This window comes from Gorilla gorilla, chromosome 13, assembly GCF_029281585.2.
Source record: "Gorilla gorilla gorilla isolate KB3781 chromosome 13, NHGRI_mGorGor1-v2.1_pri, whole genome shotgun sequence".
Classification (NCBI taxonomy): domain Eukaryota; kingdom Metazoa; phylum Chordata; class Mammalia; order Primates; family Hominidae; genus Gorilla; species Gorilla gorilla.
Genome location: NC_073237.2, coordinates 110,196,882 through 110,214,359, shown reverse-complemented (window position 1 = coordinate 110,214,359; position 17,478 = coordinate 110,196,882). Strand labels below are relative to the sequence as shown.

Genomic DNA, 17,478 nt, shown 5'->3' with positions numbered 1-17,478 from the left:
GCAAGCTCCACCTCCCGGGTTCAGGCCATTCTTCTGCCTCAGCCTCCCGCGTAGCTGGGACTACAGGCGCCTGCCACCACGCATAGCTAATTTTTTGTATTTTTAGTAGAGACGGGGTTTCACCGTTTTAGCCAGGATGGTCTCGATCTCCTGACCTCGTGATCCACCTGCCTTGGCCTCCCAAAGTGCTGGGATTACAGGCATGAGCCACTGCGCCGGCAGAATTTCATTCCTTTTTAAGGCTGAATAATATTTCATTGTATGGCTATACCACATGTCATTTATCCATTCATCCATTGATGGATACTTGGTCTACCTTTTACCTATTGTGAATAATGTTGCTATGAATATTCATGTATAAGTATCTGTTCAGTTCTCTGCTTTCAATTCTTTTGGGTAGATACTCAGAAGTTTAGTTGTTGGATCTTACGGTCATTCTATTTCTAATTTTTTGAGGAATCACCATAACATTTTCTACAGTGGCTAAAGAAAGACTGTTTTTAAAAGCTGCTTTAATAGAGGTAGAATGATGATTGATCCTTTCTGAATTTCATGCTAACTCTGTTGAGAAACAAAATCCATACATCTATCTTTAGCAACCTTAAAGAGTCATAAGAAGTTACCCTACCCTCTTTGTTTTGTGGGAAATTGACTGCATTAAAGGCACCAATTCTGCACACCTCCTGGAATCTAGCCCTTTTTGTCATGTGACTTTGCAGTTCTCACTAAAAACATAGACTCTATTTCCCGTTCCTTGAATCCCAGTTTGGCCTTAAATTTAAGAAATCTTCTTAAATTTCACATAAGAAGAGACTTTAAAAGTGCTTGTGCAGGTCAAGCACAGTGGCTCACACTTGTAATCTCAACACTTTGAGAGACCAAGGCAAGAGGATTGCTTGAGGCCAGGAGTTCAAGACCAGCCTGGGCAACAGGGTGAGACCCTGTCTCTACAAAAAAATTAAAAATTAGCCAGGCATAGGGGTGCACACCTGTGGTCCCAGCTACTCAGGAGGCTGAGGTGGAAAGATGACTTTAGCGCGAGAGCTTGAGGCTGCAGTGAGCTGTGATCACACCACTGCACTCCAGCCTGGGCGACAGCATGAGACTCCATCTCCAAAAAATAACCAAATAAAAATGAAAGTGCTTCTGCAACTGAATTTGCACTTGCTCGTGCACTTATGCCTTCACCGTGAGAATACAGTTGGCCCTCGTATCCATGGGTTCCACATTTGTAGATTCAACCAACCATGGATTGAAAATATAGTTAGGCCTATGATGGTTGCATCTGTACTGGGCACGTACAGATTTTTTTCTTGTCATTATTCCCTAAACAATACAGAATAACAACTATTTACATAGCATTACATTGTGTTAGGTATTGTAAGTAATCTGGAAACGATTTAAAATTTACAGGAGGATGTGCATAGGTTATAGGCAAATATGACATTTTATATAAGGGCCTTAAGCATCTGTAGATTTTGTTTTCTGTGGAGGTCCTGGAACCAATTCTTCATGAATACCCAGGGACAACTGTATACCCAAGCTAGTCTTCTGGAAGAATAGGAGAGAAAAGTGAAACGGAGTTATTCTAGCTGATCACCACATGTGTGACCTCCCCCCCCACCCCCCGCCAAGAGCCAGCTACCCCCAGAGAGTGAGAGAGCTCAAAGGAGACTAGAGGAACTATCCAGATTAAATCTCCAACCCACAGACTCAAGAGCTAAGTAAATGCTTATTGTTTTTTGTAACTGAGTTTTGGAGGTGGTTTGTTACACAGCGTTATTGTGGCAATAGATAACTGATACATCTACCCTCTTCCTCTGCCAATATGCTGCATTTTCTGCACCTGTCAAAGGGTGATGAGACAACTAATTTTACTGACTTCCTAGTGCTGGCATGAGAAGTAAATGCCAGAATTGGCCAGGTCTAGCATCTGGGCAATTATTATCTAAAGGTGGATTTCTCTCTTCCTCCTTGAAGGTTACCCTCTTTTTTAGTTTATTGGGAAAGAGGGCTATAGAGGGCATCTGTTCTCCATTCCCCCTGTTCTGGTGACAATGTCTCAATTTTTCTTCGAGAAAAAGCCTTCTCTCATGCTCAGTCTATGTGTTTTGGGTGGACTTGCTCTACCCCTGAGTGCCATCAGTAAATGACCCAGGCCTGGCCATTCATATAAGCCATTGACTTGGCAAGATGGTCATATGACAGGCCAAGCCAATGAGATCCAGATTTAAGAGTTTGAATGGAAAGTTTTCTTTTCCTTTGAGATGACTGTGAGGATATAGTTTAAGTTTAGGGGAGCCAAAGGGTGCCATGTGGAAAGAGCTTGCCTGAATTCAGCTGACACAGAGGAAAGCAGAGCCCAGCTATGGGAAGACACAGTCACAATGACATGGTTAGAACCCCTAGATCCAGCCAGACCTGAAGCTGTAGTTCCTTTGAACTTTTTAGTTATGTGAGTCAATCCATATTCTTTTTGCTTGCTTTGTTTTGTTTTGCTTCTGTTAAAATAATTTAAGGAAAGACTGTCACTTGTAACTGAAAAAGTATTTGTCTTGCATTCCTCCTCAGTCACCTTCCTGACTGCATGTTCCTTCTCATAATGGGCTTCTCCACAGTGCTCTTAGCCCCACTGTTGTGAAGAACCACTGTGCTTTTCCCTGCTGGATAACACTTGGGATTCCCAAGCTAAGTCCACCTGATAAAGTGACACTACTTCCACACAGCCTGTGGGAACAGATAGAATATTGGCAGGTCTAGGCTAACCAGGCATCCTAGTTTGCCCTGGCCAGTTCTGGTTTATGCCTATTGTCTCAGCGTATTTACTAATGGCACCCCTTTCACTATCCATAGTGTCATTGTTTGAGTAATCATTTATATAGTCAACCTTAGCAGGTCATACTTCCTTTTATTGTGTCATCCTTTTAATGTCCACATAAAGGTGACTGGCAGAGAACAAAGATGGCTGGGACAACATCAGCCATTCCACGTGCTCCTACAATGTAACCTCGTCTTTCTTCTTCAAGAGCTGCAATCTAATTCTCCTCCACTTGAATTTGGATGGACCTGCAACTGCTTCAACCCATAGACCACTGTGGAAGTGATAAGGATTAACTTCCTAGACTGTGGAAGTCTAGGAAAAGATAATGTTGCTTCCACTTTTTTCATTAGATTGCTCATACTTGGATCCCTGAGCTGTTCTATAAGAATCCAACTTCCCTGAGGCTGCCATGTTGTGAGGAGCTAAGCCATGTTGGGAGGCCACGTGTAGCCACTCTGATGGGCATCTGTGGCAGAAGGACTCTAAGATGCCCCCCTCCCCTTATCCTCATCTCCTGGTATTCACCCTTGCATAATCCTCTCCTCTTAGTGAGGGTGAGACCGTAACTTGCTTCTAATCAGTGGAATACTGTTAAGGTGTGGGGATGTCCCTTTTGTGACTATGTTACATGAGATTATACCTCCCATCTGCCTAGTGGACTCTGTCTTGACACTTTTGATGAAACAAGTGGCCGTGCATGGGAGTTCCACATGTCAAGGAACTGAGGACAGCCTCTGCCCAACAGGCAACCAGGAACCTTAACCCTCAGTCCAGCAACCCAAAAGGAACTGAATCCTGCCCACAACTGTGTAAGTGAGCTTAGAAGCATATCCTTCTCCTGTTGAGCCTGCAATGAAACACTAGCCCTTGATTGCAACCTCATGAGCAGAGTCCTCCCCATCCAAATTGTGGGATAATAAATGTGTATTGTTCTAAACCATCATGTGTGATAATTTGCTACTAATTAGAGAACTAATTCACAGTCTTAGTCTTTGAGTCCTCCCTGCTCAGGCACTCAGTGAGTGAAGATATTCCAGATCATTCTAGTCCTCAGCTTTTGACTCATCTCCCAGCCATTAAGACCCCTGGTCCCAAACATTGTGGAGCAGAGACAAGTCAGCTCCTCCACACCCTGTCCAAATTCCTGGCCAAGAATTCAGAAGCATAATAAAATGGTTATTATTTAAAGCCACTATATTTTGGGGTAGTTTTTAAGACAGCTATAAAGAATGAACCAGACAGTCTCTTTTTTTGTTGTTTTGTATGAGATGGAGTTTCACTCTTGTTGCCCAGGCTGGAGTGCAATGGCGCAGTCTCCACTCACTGCAACCTCTGCCTCCCAGGTTCAAGTGATTCTCCTGCCTCAGTCTCCCGAATAGCTGGGATTACAGGCACCCGCCACCAGGCCCAGGTAATTTTTTTTTTTTTTTTTTGTATTTTTAGTACAGACAGGGTTTCACCATGTTGGCCAGGCTGGTCTCGAACTCCTGACCTCAGATGATCTGCTCACCTCGGCCTCCCAAAGTGCCGTCTCAATTTAAAACTGTACATTAAATATGACCTTTTCATGATCCATGACATAAGTGACCCCCCCAGTAGCTAACATCACAGCTGGGTCTTCAGGTCCTTCGTGTTCCTTAAGAGCATCCAGGCAGTTTCCATGGACCTTTTGTCAACTCTTGTGCCAAGGGTGTAGTCTTGCCCCTGGTTGCCCACCAACAGTAAATTTCTTAGCATTTAGAGCCCCTATTAAAGATTTCATGTTATTGCTTATAAGGATTTAATTGAGTTCTAGACAATGGCTACTCCTCTTTCCATTATCTGGGCACATGGGGATGGTTACCTTCTTCCAGTTTTACTCAATTCAAATCTCTCTACCTTCTACCTGTTCCCAAAAGGCTCTGGTTAAGGACCTATGTCTACTGGTGAGAAGGAGGGGAGGGATGGAGGGAGAAAAGCGTGGTCAGAGAACTCAGCAGGAGGATGGAGGTTAAGCTCTTGTTCAAATCGCACAATCTCATTTTTCTCTCTGGGACAGCAGAGACTCTTATTCAGGAGAAAGGACCTCTCTGCACACACATGTACACACACACACTCCTTGTGCCTTCCCTACCATAGCAGGACAATGAGATTTTGACTTGTATCTGTTACTTTTAAAAATAATGGAGTCTGGCGTGGTGGCTGATGCCTATAATCCCAATACTTTGGGAGGCCAAGGCGAGTGGATCACCTGAGGTCAGGAGTTGGAGACCAGTCTGGCCAACATGGTGAAACCCCGTCTCTACCAAAAATACAAAAATTAGCTGGGTGTGGTGGCATGTGCCTGTAATCCCAGCTACTTGGGAGGCTGAGGCAGGAGAATCACACGAACCCGGGAAATGGAGGTTGCAGTGAGCTGAGATCACTGCCCTCCAGCCTTAGCAACAGAGCGAGACTCTGTCTCAAAATAATAATAACAATAATGCAATACAGTCATGGCTTTGGAGATTCTTCAAAGAAAGAAATATTTTTAGCTGAGTTTTTTCAAGTAGTTGAGGATTACCTCTCTAAGCATCAAAACTTTTATTTCAGTAATTTGGAATGGATATCTTTCTGAAATGTAGTGTACCCTTCCCTGCCTCTTAAAGAATGGATAACATTATTCCCCCTGCCTTTCCTGAAATCTCACATTGAGCACTGCCCCCAAACATATTAAGACGAATTAACTGAGCCCAGGATATTGATACAATAGCATGAGTTTTCAAAAGGAAAACATTGTCTTTCCCCAGATTTTTGAAAGCTATTGACTATGCATTCAGTTCTTCAGAAGTCAATGTTTGACTACATGAAATGAGAAACAGCCCCTCCATGATGCAAATATATCCTTCCTACCAAAAGACAAATGTAATCCAGACGTCCCCCAGTCTTGATCAACCTGTGGATAGAAATGAGGTCACACTTTATTTATTTATTTAACAAAGACTTACCTAGGGCTTGCACTGAGCCATTCCAAGTGCATTAAGATCAACTGATGTTTGACCAAGATGCGAAGAACACACAATGGGGAAAGGACAGTCTCTTCAACAAATGGTGTCGGGAAAATGGATATCCACATACGTAAGGACATGAGACCCTTATCTCACACCGTATGCAAAAATCAACTCAGAATAGATTAAACATTTAAAAGTAGACCTGAAACTGTAAGACTACTAGAAGAAAACAAGAAATATTCCATGACATTGGTCTGGATAATAATTTTTTGGGGATATGAAACCAAAAGCATAGGCAACAAAAGCAAAAATAGACAAATGGGATGACATCAAACTAAAAGTTCCTGCACAGCAAAGGAAACAATCATCAGAATGATGATAACCTAAAAAATAGGAGAAAATATTTACAAACCAAACATCCAATGAGGGGTTAATGCCCCAGATATGTAAGGAACTCAAATAACTCCATGGCTATAAAATAAATAACCCTATTAAAAAATGAGCAAGGGGGCTGGGCACAGTGGCTCACACCTGTAATCCCAGCATTTCGGAAGGCTGTGGCAGGCAGATCACGAGGTCAGGAGATCGAGACCATCCTGGCCAACACAGTGAAAACCTGTCTCTACTAAAAATACAAAAAATTAGCCAGGTGTCGTGGCACGTGCCTGTAGTCCCAGCTACTTGGCAGGCTGAGACAGAAGAATCACTTGAACCTGGGAGGTGGAGGTTGCAATGAGCTGAGATCACACCACTGCACTCCAGCCTGGGCGCCAGAGCAAGACTCTGTCTCAAAAGAAAAAAAAAAGGAAAAAAAAAAAAAGAGCAAAGGACCTAGACATTTCTCAAAAGAAGACCCGCAAATGGGCAACAGGTCCATGAAAAAATACTCAACATCACTAATCATCAGGGAAATGCAACTTAAAACCAAAATGAGATATCACCTCACATTTATTAGAATGGCTACTATAAAAACAAAAATGAAAGATAAGTGTTGGTGAGAATGTGGAGAAAAAGAAACCCTGGTACACTGTTGGAGGGAATGTAAATTAGTACAGCCATTATGGAAAACAGTATGGAGATTTATTAAAAAATTAATAATAGAACTATCATATGATCTAGCAATCCCACAACTGGATATAGATCCAAAAGAAATGAAATTAGTATGTCAAAGAGGTATCTGCACTTCCATGTTCACTGCTGCTTTATCCATAATAACCAGGATATGGAATCAACCTAACTGTCCATCAACAAATGAATGGATAAAGAAAATGTGGTAAGAAAATCACCAAGAGAGTAGATTTTAAGTATTCTCACCACAAAAAAAGCATGTGAGATAATGCATATGTTAAATAGATCAATTCAACCACTCCACATCATTTCAAAATATCATGCTGTATACCATAAATATATATACATGTGTTATTAAAAATAAATTGAAAAAATTTTTTAAATTCAATCCTTCTAACAACCTTATGACGTATCTATCTGTTTTACAAGGGAGGAAACGGAGACACAAAAAGGTAAAGTAACTTGCTGAAGAACATGAAGCTCATAAATGAATCTGGGTTTTGGACCCAGGAGCCCAACTCTGGAGCCTGTACTTCTATTTACGTTACTCTGCTGAATCTCACTGATGTGGATCCCCTACCTACACGGTGGAAGTGTTTGAGTCTCCTTAGTAAGGTTCCCTCCTTCTCTGTTTATCACTTTTTCCAGAGTCCCTGGGAGGTGTTGCGCATGGGCTGTGTTCCCTTGGATTCTGCTCTGGAAGGGCAGGTCTGCCACTGCGTATTCTAAGCCACTATCTGTTATCACAACAATGCTATATAACAAACAACCCCAAAACTCAGTGGCTTCAAATAATGAGCAAGAATTTGGTTCACGAGTCCACAGATCTGTTGAAAGGTTCTTTCTGTCTTAGCAGGGCTTGCTTACATATCTGGGCTTAGCTGGTTCTTAGCTAATTTAGTTTGACCGGGACAAGTAGGGCCACTTGATTCTGGTCCACATGTCTCTCATCCTCCAGCGGGCTAGCACAGGCACCTGCACTTGGTAATGGCAGAGGAACAAAAGCAGACAAGCTCAGTTGTGCAGACACTTTTCAAGTCTCTGTTTAAATCACATTTGCTAGCATCCCATTGGTAAAGACAAGTCCCATAGCTGACCCTGAGTCAGATTGGTAGAATATGCACAATGACATGGTATCAGGCATGAATATAGGAAGAGATACAGAACTGGGACCATGAATACATTCAATCTACCACACTCATCACCGATTTTCATTCTTCTCAAAAATATCAGAATAAAATTAAATTTCAAAATAAGAAATCATTTAGATAAAGCTGCCAAGATTCTATAAATTAAAACTGTGCTCTGAGAGATGGTAATGAAGAAACCCAAATAAGGGGCAATATAAATCAATGGTTTCTTTATAAAAGGAAAACAGCAGCATTCTGCTGTATCAGTAGGAAATGAAACTGAGAATTCAGAACTCAGCCTGCTGATGTGCCAGGGAGGCCCCACATTCTGGTGGCAAAGTGGCAGTCAGCAGGGTAGCCATTGTGTGGGCCTGGTGTCTAAGCAATAACGTTAGCACAGAAGTTACATCAGAGCAGGCCGCCAGCAAAACTGACTCAGTTAGCAACTTCTTAGCATATCAATGTCTCATTTTGTTTCTCTGGCAAAAAGCTCAAATATTGGATTGCCTGATTCAAAATTGACCCCTAGGCAACCTCAGTTTTTCCAGGAGAGTACAGTGAATATCTGTTTATTCACATTCCTGGAAAGCAGTAACTGTCATTTTCTGGGCTCACACAGCCTGCACATATAGCCTGGTTATAATTCTTTCTCTGAGAAATGGGGGAGCCCTGTTAAGACAGCCAAGCTGGTCTCCAGACTTAGAGATCCATGACCCATTGCTTCTACCGCATGAATCACTGGAAATATCAACCTCCCTGAGATGGTAAATGTCAAGACCTGTGGATAAATGTTGAAAAATCAGAAAAGCCTCAGTAGACGGTAAAATTTACCAAAACCAAAAACAAAACACCAAATAAAAAAAAAGGAGCCAAAGATTCTGGAGTACTCTGCTTTTCGTTACAGGGACACCAAGATGTTTATAATGGCAGCTCATTGCCTTAAAATACGACTTTGATGGAGGAACAGGTGATTCAGGGATCCCTGGGCCCCTTCCCAGAGTGTGTTAGAGTTGGGAGGAATCTTTTGAATCCTTTGAATCTGTTTTGAGCATTTGCCATATACCAGGTGCTTCATAAACAATATCTCACTTAACTCCTAAAGAATCCCCTATAAGATAGAGCTGTATATATCTCCATTTTACACATAAGGAAACTGAGGCACGAAGCTTCAGTGAAGGAAGTTACCCAAGTCATACAGCACATCAGTCTAACTCCAGAACTGGAAACTGAGGCATGAAGTTTCTGTGAAGGAAGTTGCCCAAGTCATTCAGGGCATCAGTCTAACTCCAGAACTGGCCCTCTGAGACATGACTCTGTGAAGCTACCCATTCAGGGGTGCCCTTCAGACACCACCAAGCCCAGTGGCCTTCAAGATTAGGGGGCTCATCCACAGGGGTTACAATTTCCAAGGTAGAGTCACCACACACAGTTTTAAGATACTCCATTTCTAGATTCTCAGCTTCCATGTGTACAATTTCCTAAAACTTACCTGCCTTAGGCCAGGCGTGGTGGCTCATGCCTATAATCCCACACTTTGGGATGGTGAGGCAGATGGAGCACCTGAACTTAGGAGTTAGAGACCAGCCTGGCCAACATTGTGAAACGCTGTCTCTACTAAAAATACAAAAATTAGCTGGCTGTGATCTCACACCAGTTAGAATGGCAATTATTAAAAAGTCGGGAAACAACAGATGCTAGACAGGCTGTGGAGAAATAAGAATGCTTTTACACTGTTGGTGGGAGTGTAAATTAATTCAACCATTGTGGAAGACAGTGTGGTGATTCCTCAAGGATCTAGAACCAGAAATACCATTTGATCCAGCAATCCCATTACTGGGTACACACCCAAAGGATTAGAAATCATTCCACTATAAAGACATATGCACACGTATGTTTATTGCAGCACTATTTACAATAGCAAGGACTTGGAACCAACCCAAATACCCATCAATGATAGACTGGATAAAGAAAATGTGGCACATATACGCCATGGAATACTACGCAGCCATAAAAAACGATGAGTTCATGTCCTTTGCAGGGACATGGATGAAGCTGGAAGCCATTATTCTCAGCAAAGTAACACAAGAAGAGAAAACCAAACACCGCATGTTCTCACTCATAAGTGGGAGTTGAACAACGAGAACACATGGACACAGGGAGGGGAACACCACACAGTGGGGCCTGTCAGGGGGTGGGGGCATAGGGGAGGGGTAGCATTAGGACAAATACCTAATGCATGTGGGACTTAAAACCTGGATGACGGGTTAATAGGTGCAGCAAACCACCACGGCACAGGTATACTTATGTAACAAACCTCCACGTTCTGCACATTTATCCCAGAACTTAAAGGAAAAAAAATAGCAGGGTATGGTGCCACATGCCTGTAATCCCAGCTACTCAGGAGGCTGAGGCAGGAGAATTGCTTGAACCCAGGAGGCAGAGGTTGCAGTGAACCAAGATCGTGCCATTGCACTTCAGCCTGGGTGATAGAGCAAGACTCTGTCTCAAAACATACACACACACACACACAAAACAAAAACAAACAAACAAAAAAACTGACCTGCCTGAGAACTCCCATGTGAAATGTGAACCTGGATTTCCTTTCTCACCTTCCCTTTCTCAGCTACCCTTCTCCCCTTTGATACAGTAAAGGTGTATGTCTTATCCATCCCAAACCTTACCACGAGACTTTGCCTGGAGAGGAAAAAAACCTGAGTTGGGGGTAGGGGGAGAGAGAGCACCAAACAGAGGGCTGAGGGCAAATGTTGGAAAGTAAACGTTCTTTTAATCAAGACTCCCCAGACCCTTCCCCAGTCATCTCAGTGAGAGATGAATTCCCATTAATTTTACATTTTCTGTTTAACAATTATCTAAATTTTAATCAGTTGTATCCCAAAATTTATTGCGTTGATATCTCAATTCAGAAAAATGTTTAACCCTTAAAGCCTTATTATCCCAAGAAATATAAAAATTCTGAAAATTTTGCCTACAAACATATTTTTGATTTAGATACTATGACATGATGATCCATATGAGACTTACCAGCAGAAAAAATATATGACATTCCTATAAAATTCTATGGGGGAAGTAGCATGGAAATAATGATTTAAAAGAGGAAGAGGAACATTGTAAAATTTCTAACTGTTAAAGGAGAGTTTGTTCATCAATTTTTCAATGGATGATGGTGGGTATAAAATTACTGTGATATTTAAATTCCATTGGATATATTTAAAGGAGTGATGTTAGCAGTTTAATTTTAAACATTAATATTTACAATACACAGGATGTTACACCCTTTACAACTATTTAAAACCATGAGGAAAAATTTAAAAAATATTTGATTGTGTATTTTTTCAGAATGCGTTCGGTGGCACATGAGCAAAAAACTGTGCAAAGGCCTCTGGTTTTGTCCAACTGCTTTTTTTTTTTTTTTTTTTAGATGGAGTCTCACTCTGTCACCCAGGCTAGAGTGCAGTGGCAAGATCTCAGCTCACAGCAACCTCCACCTCCTGGGTTCAAGCGATTCTCCTGCCTTAGCCTCCCGAGTAGCTGGGACTACAAGTGTGTCTCCACACCCGGCTAATTTTTGTAGTTTTAGTAGAGATGGGGTTTCACCATGTTGACCTCAAACTGGTTGGTCTCAAACTCCTGAGCTCAGGTGATCTGCCCACCTCAGCCTCTAAGAATGCTGGGATTGTAGGCATGAGCCACTGCGCCTGGCCCAGCTGCTCTTTTTACAGATGAGCCATTTGAAAGTCAGAGAGAAGAAAGGACTTACTCAAGGTCATATGGCAAAATAGTGCCTGAGCTAAGACCAAAGCTGGTCTCAGGACACCCTCATGGGCCCTCTTCTTTTTTTTTCTCTCTCCAAATGCTAGCTTGCTGTATCAGGCTGAGTCTAGCAGTTCCCAGCACTCAAACAGGATGAAAGGTATGCAAGTTCATCAAGTGTTTATTTACAGACCTGAGAGCAGGACTAGGGCAAAGCAACAGAGGCCGATCAAGCACCAAGGACTAGCAACAGTGCAAAGCCATTTCCACCCCTGGGCCAGAACAGGTAGAGGGAAAGAGCACTTACCTGGACCTGATGAGACCTGTAGCTGTAGGAGAAGGCCCACAACAGGACCTGTGTCTTTAGGGAGGCATCAGGGCACTGCCAAACCACGGCTAGCAGCAAGAGAGCTAGGGGAGCAAATCCACAGACCTCTCTCTCCTCCTATGCTGTTTTCCTGCTGGTACCTTCATTGGTCAAATCATCCAGAAGCCAAAGGGCAGGGGAGCTAATTGTTACAGTTCTTAGAGGTCACCTCTTTGGGCACAGAGTAAGGCAGAGAAGGGCAGAGAGTCTAGGGGGCAACCAGAGAATGTCCACCACACATTCCATTTTGAACTTGACATTTGTACTTAAACAAAAAGAATAAGTTTCCCCGTCAAAAAAAATTGCAGCAAAACAAAGAAATCTGCCCCCCAGAAGAATCAGAAAGCCCATATTTATGGAGCAGGAGGAATTTCAGAGCAGTTTGGAAGGATTTTTATTTTTCATTTTGTAACTACGATACACAGATATCTACTTATTTTAATACTATAATATTTTGTCGTCTCCTTTCATTGAAAACTGATCATTTTTGCAAAAATTGCCTGATTAAATCCTCACTCATGAATGCTTCAACAGGCTGCTACAAACTACAACTAAAACCCAGGAGTTGAGGGAAAGTCCCTGAGAAAAAGCAATGTTAATGGACACTTTAAACAGAATTATATTATGAAAGATAATAATATAAATTATTAACAGCCATATACTAAAGACAGGTTAATCCAGCTAGAAGTCGATTGAAAGAATGTATGCAATTGCCATAATCAAAAATGCTTTCACACTTAAATCACCTTTCTAGGCAATCTGTGTTCATGTTATAGAAAGAGTAGCACCCTCTAGGGGCAGGGAGTGCCAATGGTCTATTGCCCTTTGACTTGGGCTTTTTCCTCATACCAGTAAGGTCATGATGGAGGTGGGGTGGAGGAGGGATGAGGAATATTTTTATCCCCAGTCCTCTTCCAAAAGAAAGCAAGTGGGTGATGCACAAAGAACCTCAGCTGGGAAATGGAAGACCTAGGTTCCTATTCTGGCAGTCGTTGATTCGTTTTACATTCTTGATTAATGTCCTTCTCTCCAAACTCAAGTTTTCTCTTTGTAAATATTTATCTCCAGTATCTCTTATACTTCAATAGCTTCAGCTCTAAAACTAGAAAAAACAAAAACAGAAACAAAAATGTTATGGAGTTGTCCCGGGTACTAGGTAATACTTGTGAAAAAAAACTGTAAATTGTCAGATGCTAAAGCAACATAAGGGAGGCCACACGGCATAGTAAGAACACACGACCAGGGTTAGTTAACCTGGGTATAAAATTATAGCCTGAAATTTCAAACTTCTGGCTATGGTCTAGTAAGGAGACCAGCAAATATTTTCCCCAAAAAATACCCATAAAGCTGGATAAAATTGATAAAACAACCCTTTCACTCCTCTTGAAATCAACTAATGGCACACAACAATTCCAGAAGCATTTATGTTTGAAAAACTATTGAACTTTGGGTAAGAACAGTGGAAGTGTGGTGTCTTTACCTGGGGCTGATCCTAACTTCCACCTTCTTCCCAGCTTAGTTGGTGCTGAGATTCTGTCAGGATATGGCAGGTCCATGAGGACAGACAGCTACACTTATTCAATTTGGAGCAATAGGTACCCATATCCAGCAGCACTGGTGAAAGTGATTATCCTGGCATCAAGTGAGGAGGGAGGGCCAGTGGCTCTTCTTGTCTGAGATTACAGTCACTGTTAAGGCAAGCATATTCCTGGCTGAGGGTGCACATATGAGCAGCCGAGACCAAAGAGAGTACAAACTGTATACACAATCCTGGCTGACCCTGAGGCTGGACACATGTGCACAGGAGACCCAGAAGGGCCTAGCTGAAATGAAAATGCTGGAGTCGACTTAACAGTGGCTTAAACTTTGAATCTATTCCCTTACCCACACACAGATTTCAGCACAAGACAGAATCCTTACTTGCTTGAGGCACTTCAGCACAACCTCTGTCCTATCATTAGCTGACTGGTGGGCTACACAGACACAGGGATGAGCCTTAAGAAGTCAGTCTTAAAAACGAAAACAAGAATTAAAAAAAAATCTGGGCAGAGATATCAGCAGCTCCATATCACTGGGGAGATAGATTTAACTCAGGTAGGTTACTAAACAATGAACAAATTTTAAAAAGAACAAACCTTCAGGGGGGGAGATACAGAATCCAGAGTTGCTACAATATACAACTAGAATCTTCAGTTTTCAAAAACACCACCAACAAAAATGAGACATGCAAAGAAAGTATGACTCATGCTAAAGAAAAAGGGGAAATGATAGAAACTCCCTCTGAGTGATTCTAGGCATTTGATTTATCAGACAGACATCAAAGCAGCTATTTAAATATGTTCAAAGGGCTAAAAAAAATCACATTTAAAAAATTAAAGGAAAGTATGGAAACATTGAATCAACAAATAGACAATCTCAATAGACAGGAATTATTGAAAAGAACCAAAGAGAAATTCTGGAGTTGAAGATATAATAACTGAAATGAGAAATTCACCTAGAGGACTTTAACAGAAGATTCAAGATGGCAAAGGAATGAATCAGTGAACTTGAAGATAAAAATTGAAGAAAAATGAATAGAGCCTTAAAGACTTTTGGGGCAACATCAAGTATATCAGCACACATACAATGGTAGTCCCAGAATGAGAGGAGAGAAGAAAAAGGAAGAAAAAATTTGAAGAACTAATGTTAGAGGGGCGGGCGGCCGGCGTGGCTGGGCGTGGCCGGGCGTGGCCGGGCGCGGCCGGGCTGCCGGGCCCCAGACCCTGGCCTGCGCGTTGTGCTGCTGCCAGCTCTCCTTCCTGCTACAGGTGTACGCGCTGCTGCCCGGCCGCGCCGCCGCCTTCCACCCCGGAATCTTCCTCTTCTGCTGCTGAGAGCCGCCGTGCTGTGCCGGCCTTCGAGTTTTTACCAATCAGCTACCCAGGAAAAATGATTTTTCCTCATATGGGCCACCTTCTGAGAATCCTCTCCCAGAAACAGGACAATCAGTGTGTCTCTAACTTAAGTCTGGTGCTCATCTCTGCAGGGTTTGTGGCTGTTTAGGACCCAAAACGTGCTCCAGATGCCACAAAGCGTATTACTGCAGCAAGGAGCATCAAGACCCTAGACCGGAGATTGACACATAAGCAGGCTTGTACACAACCAGATCATTTGGACCATATAATTCCAGACCACGACTTCCTTTTTCCAGAATTTGCAGTTGTAGTAGAAACAGAAGATGAAGATTACACCTGAGGTTGTGGAAAAGCAAGATTACTCAGAGATTATAGGGAACATGGGTGACGCACTTGAAGAAGAACTGGATTCCATGGCAAAACATGAATCCAGGGAAGATAAAATTTTTCAGAAGTTCAAAACTCAGATAGCCCTTGAACCAGAACAGATTCTCAGATATGGCAGAGGTATTGCCCCCATCTGGATTCTAGTGAAAATATTCCTCAAGAAAAGGATATTCCAGAGAATATCCTTTGTGATGCCAAGAAAATGTTTGAATTCCAGGTTATGCCTCAGCTCCTAAACTACCTGAAGGCTGACAGACTGGGCAAGAACATTGACTGGGGCATCCTGGCTGTCTTCACCTGGGCTGAGAGCTGCATCTTGAGTACTGGCTATACAGAATAATTTGTGTGGAAGCAGGATGTAACAGATACACTGTAAAGGCATCTTAGAGCCTTAAAAAAAGTTAATAATCTTTTATACCTTGCAATTCCATTTCTGGGACGTCATCCTAAGGAAATACTTATACCAAAAATAGAGGTGCAGAGATGTTGAGACATTGCTTACACAGTGTCTTCATATTAGTGAAACAAAAGTGTCCAGTGACAGGGAATTAAATACATTTTGGTACATCCACAGTGGAAGGCTACACAGTCTTAATTATACACACCTATATTGACAATCGAGATACCATTATATGTGGTATTCATGGTATGACCCTATTCTTGTAAAAATATTTGTATATGTATATGTGCACAGAAATAAATCTGCAAAGATGATAAAAAAGAAATAATGGTAGAAAACTCCAACTTCGAGAAAAAAATTAAGATAGCACAGAGGCACAACAAACTTCAAGTAAGATAAATACAAAAAGATCCACATCTAAACATATCATAGTCAAAGTGTTCAAAGACAAAGAAAATCTTAAAAGCAGAAAGAGAAAAATGATTCACTTTGTACAGGAAAGTACAATACTTTTAATTCCTGATTTTCATCTAAAATAATGAAGACCAAAAGGACATATTAAAAATACTGGGAAAAAAAGGCCAGGCATGGTGGCTCACACCTATAATCCCAGCACTATGGGAGGCCAAGGCCAGCAGATCACAAGGTCAGGAGTTCGACACCAGCCTGACCAACACGGTGAAACCGTCTCCACTAAAAGTACAAAAATTAGCCAGGCATGGTGGCTTATGCCTGTAATCCCAGCTACTCAGGAGGCTGAGGCAGGAGAATGACCTGAACCCAGGAGGCAGAGGTTGCAGTGAGCCAAGATCATGCCACTGCACTCCAGCCTGGGCAACGGAACGAGACTCCATCTCAAAACAAAACAAAACAAAACATAACAAAACAAAAATGAGAAAAAAACTATTAAAGTATTCTGTATTAAGCAAAACTGTGCTTCATAAATGAAAGCTAAATAAAGCTATTCCTAGATAAATAATAAATAGGCTGAGAGAATTTGTGGCTAGAAGATCTGCTTTACAAGATACTACAAACAGTCCTTTGGGCCAAAAGGAATTGACACCAGGTTGTAATTTGAATCCACAGGAAGAAATGAAAACCACCAGAAATAGTAAATACATAAGTTAATTTAAGAGAGTCTTATAATAACCTGTAAATGCTATAAGAAAATATAGCACCATATGGCACTCACACTATATATTTTTGTTTCGTTCTCTTACCTTCTTAAAAAGATAAAAGATTTCATAAAACAATAATATCAACATTATAATATTAGGTTTATAACCTGATAATATATATGTGTGTGCGTATATATAATATATATATGTATACACATATATATACATTATATGTGTATATACATATACATATATAAGTATGTATGTATGTGAATGTGTGTATATATATACATACATACACATACATAACAGCACAAAGGAGGAAAAGAAGGAATGGGGCTACATAGAAGCAAAGTTTCTATATTTTACTAGAATGGAGTTAGTATTATGAAGTACATAGTGGTGAGTTAACATGCATATTATAATCCTAGAGCTACCGACAAGAAAATAACTAAGAAATAAATAGGTGTTAAATGGTATACAAAAATATTTAATATAAAATGAGAAAGTAAAGAAAAAACAGGATAAAAAGATAGGAGATATATAGAAAAAA

General features: G+C 41.4%; 1 pseudogene; it reads left to right on the top strand.

Moving 5' to 3' along the window:
* Positions 1–14,350: 14,350 nt before the first annotated feature.
* Positions 14,351–15,891, top strand: LOC101142548 (programmed cell death protein 2-like; annotated as a pseudogene).
* Positions 15,892–17,478: the final 1,587 nt, after the last annotated feature.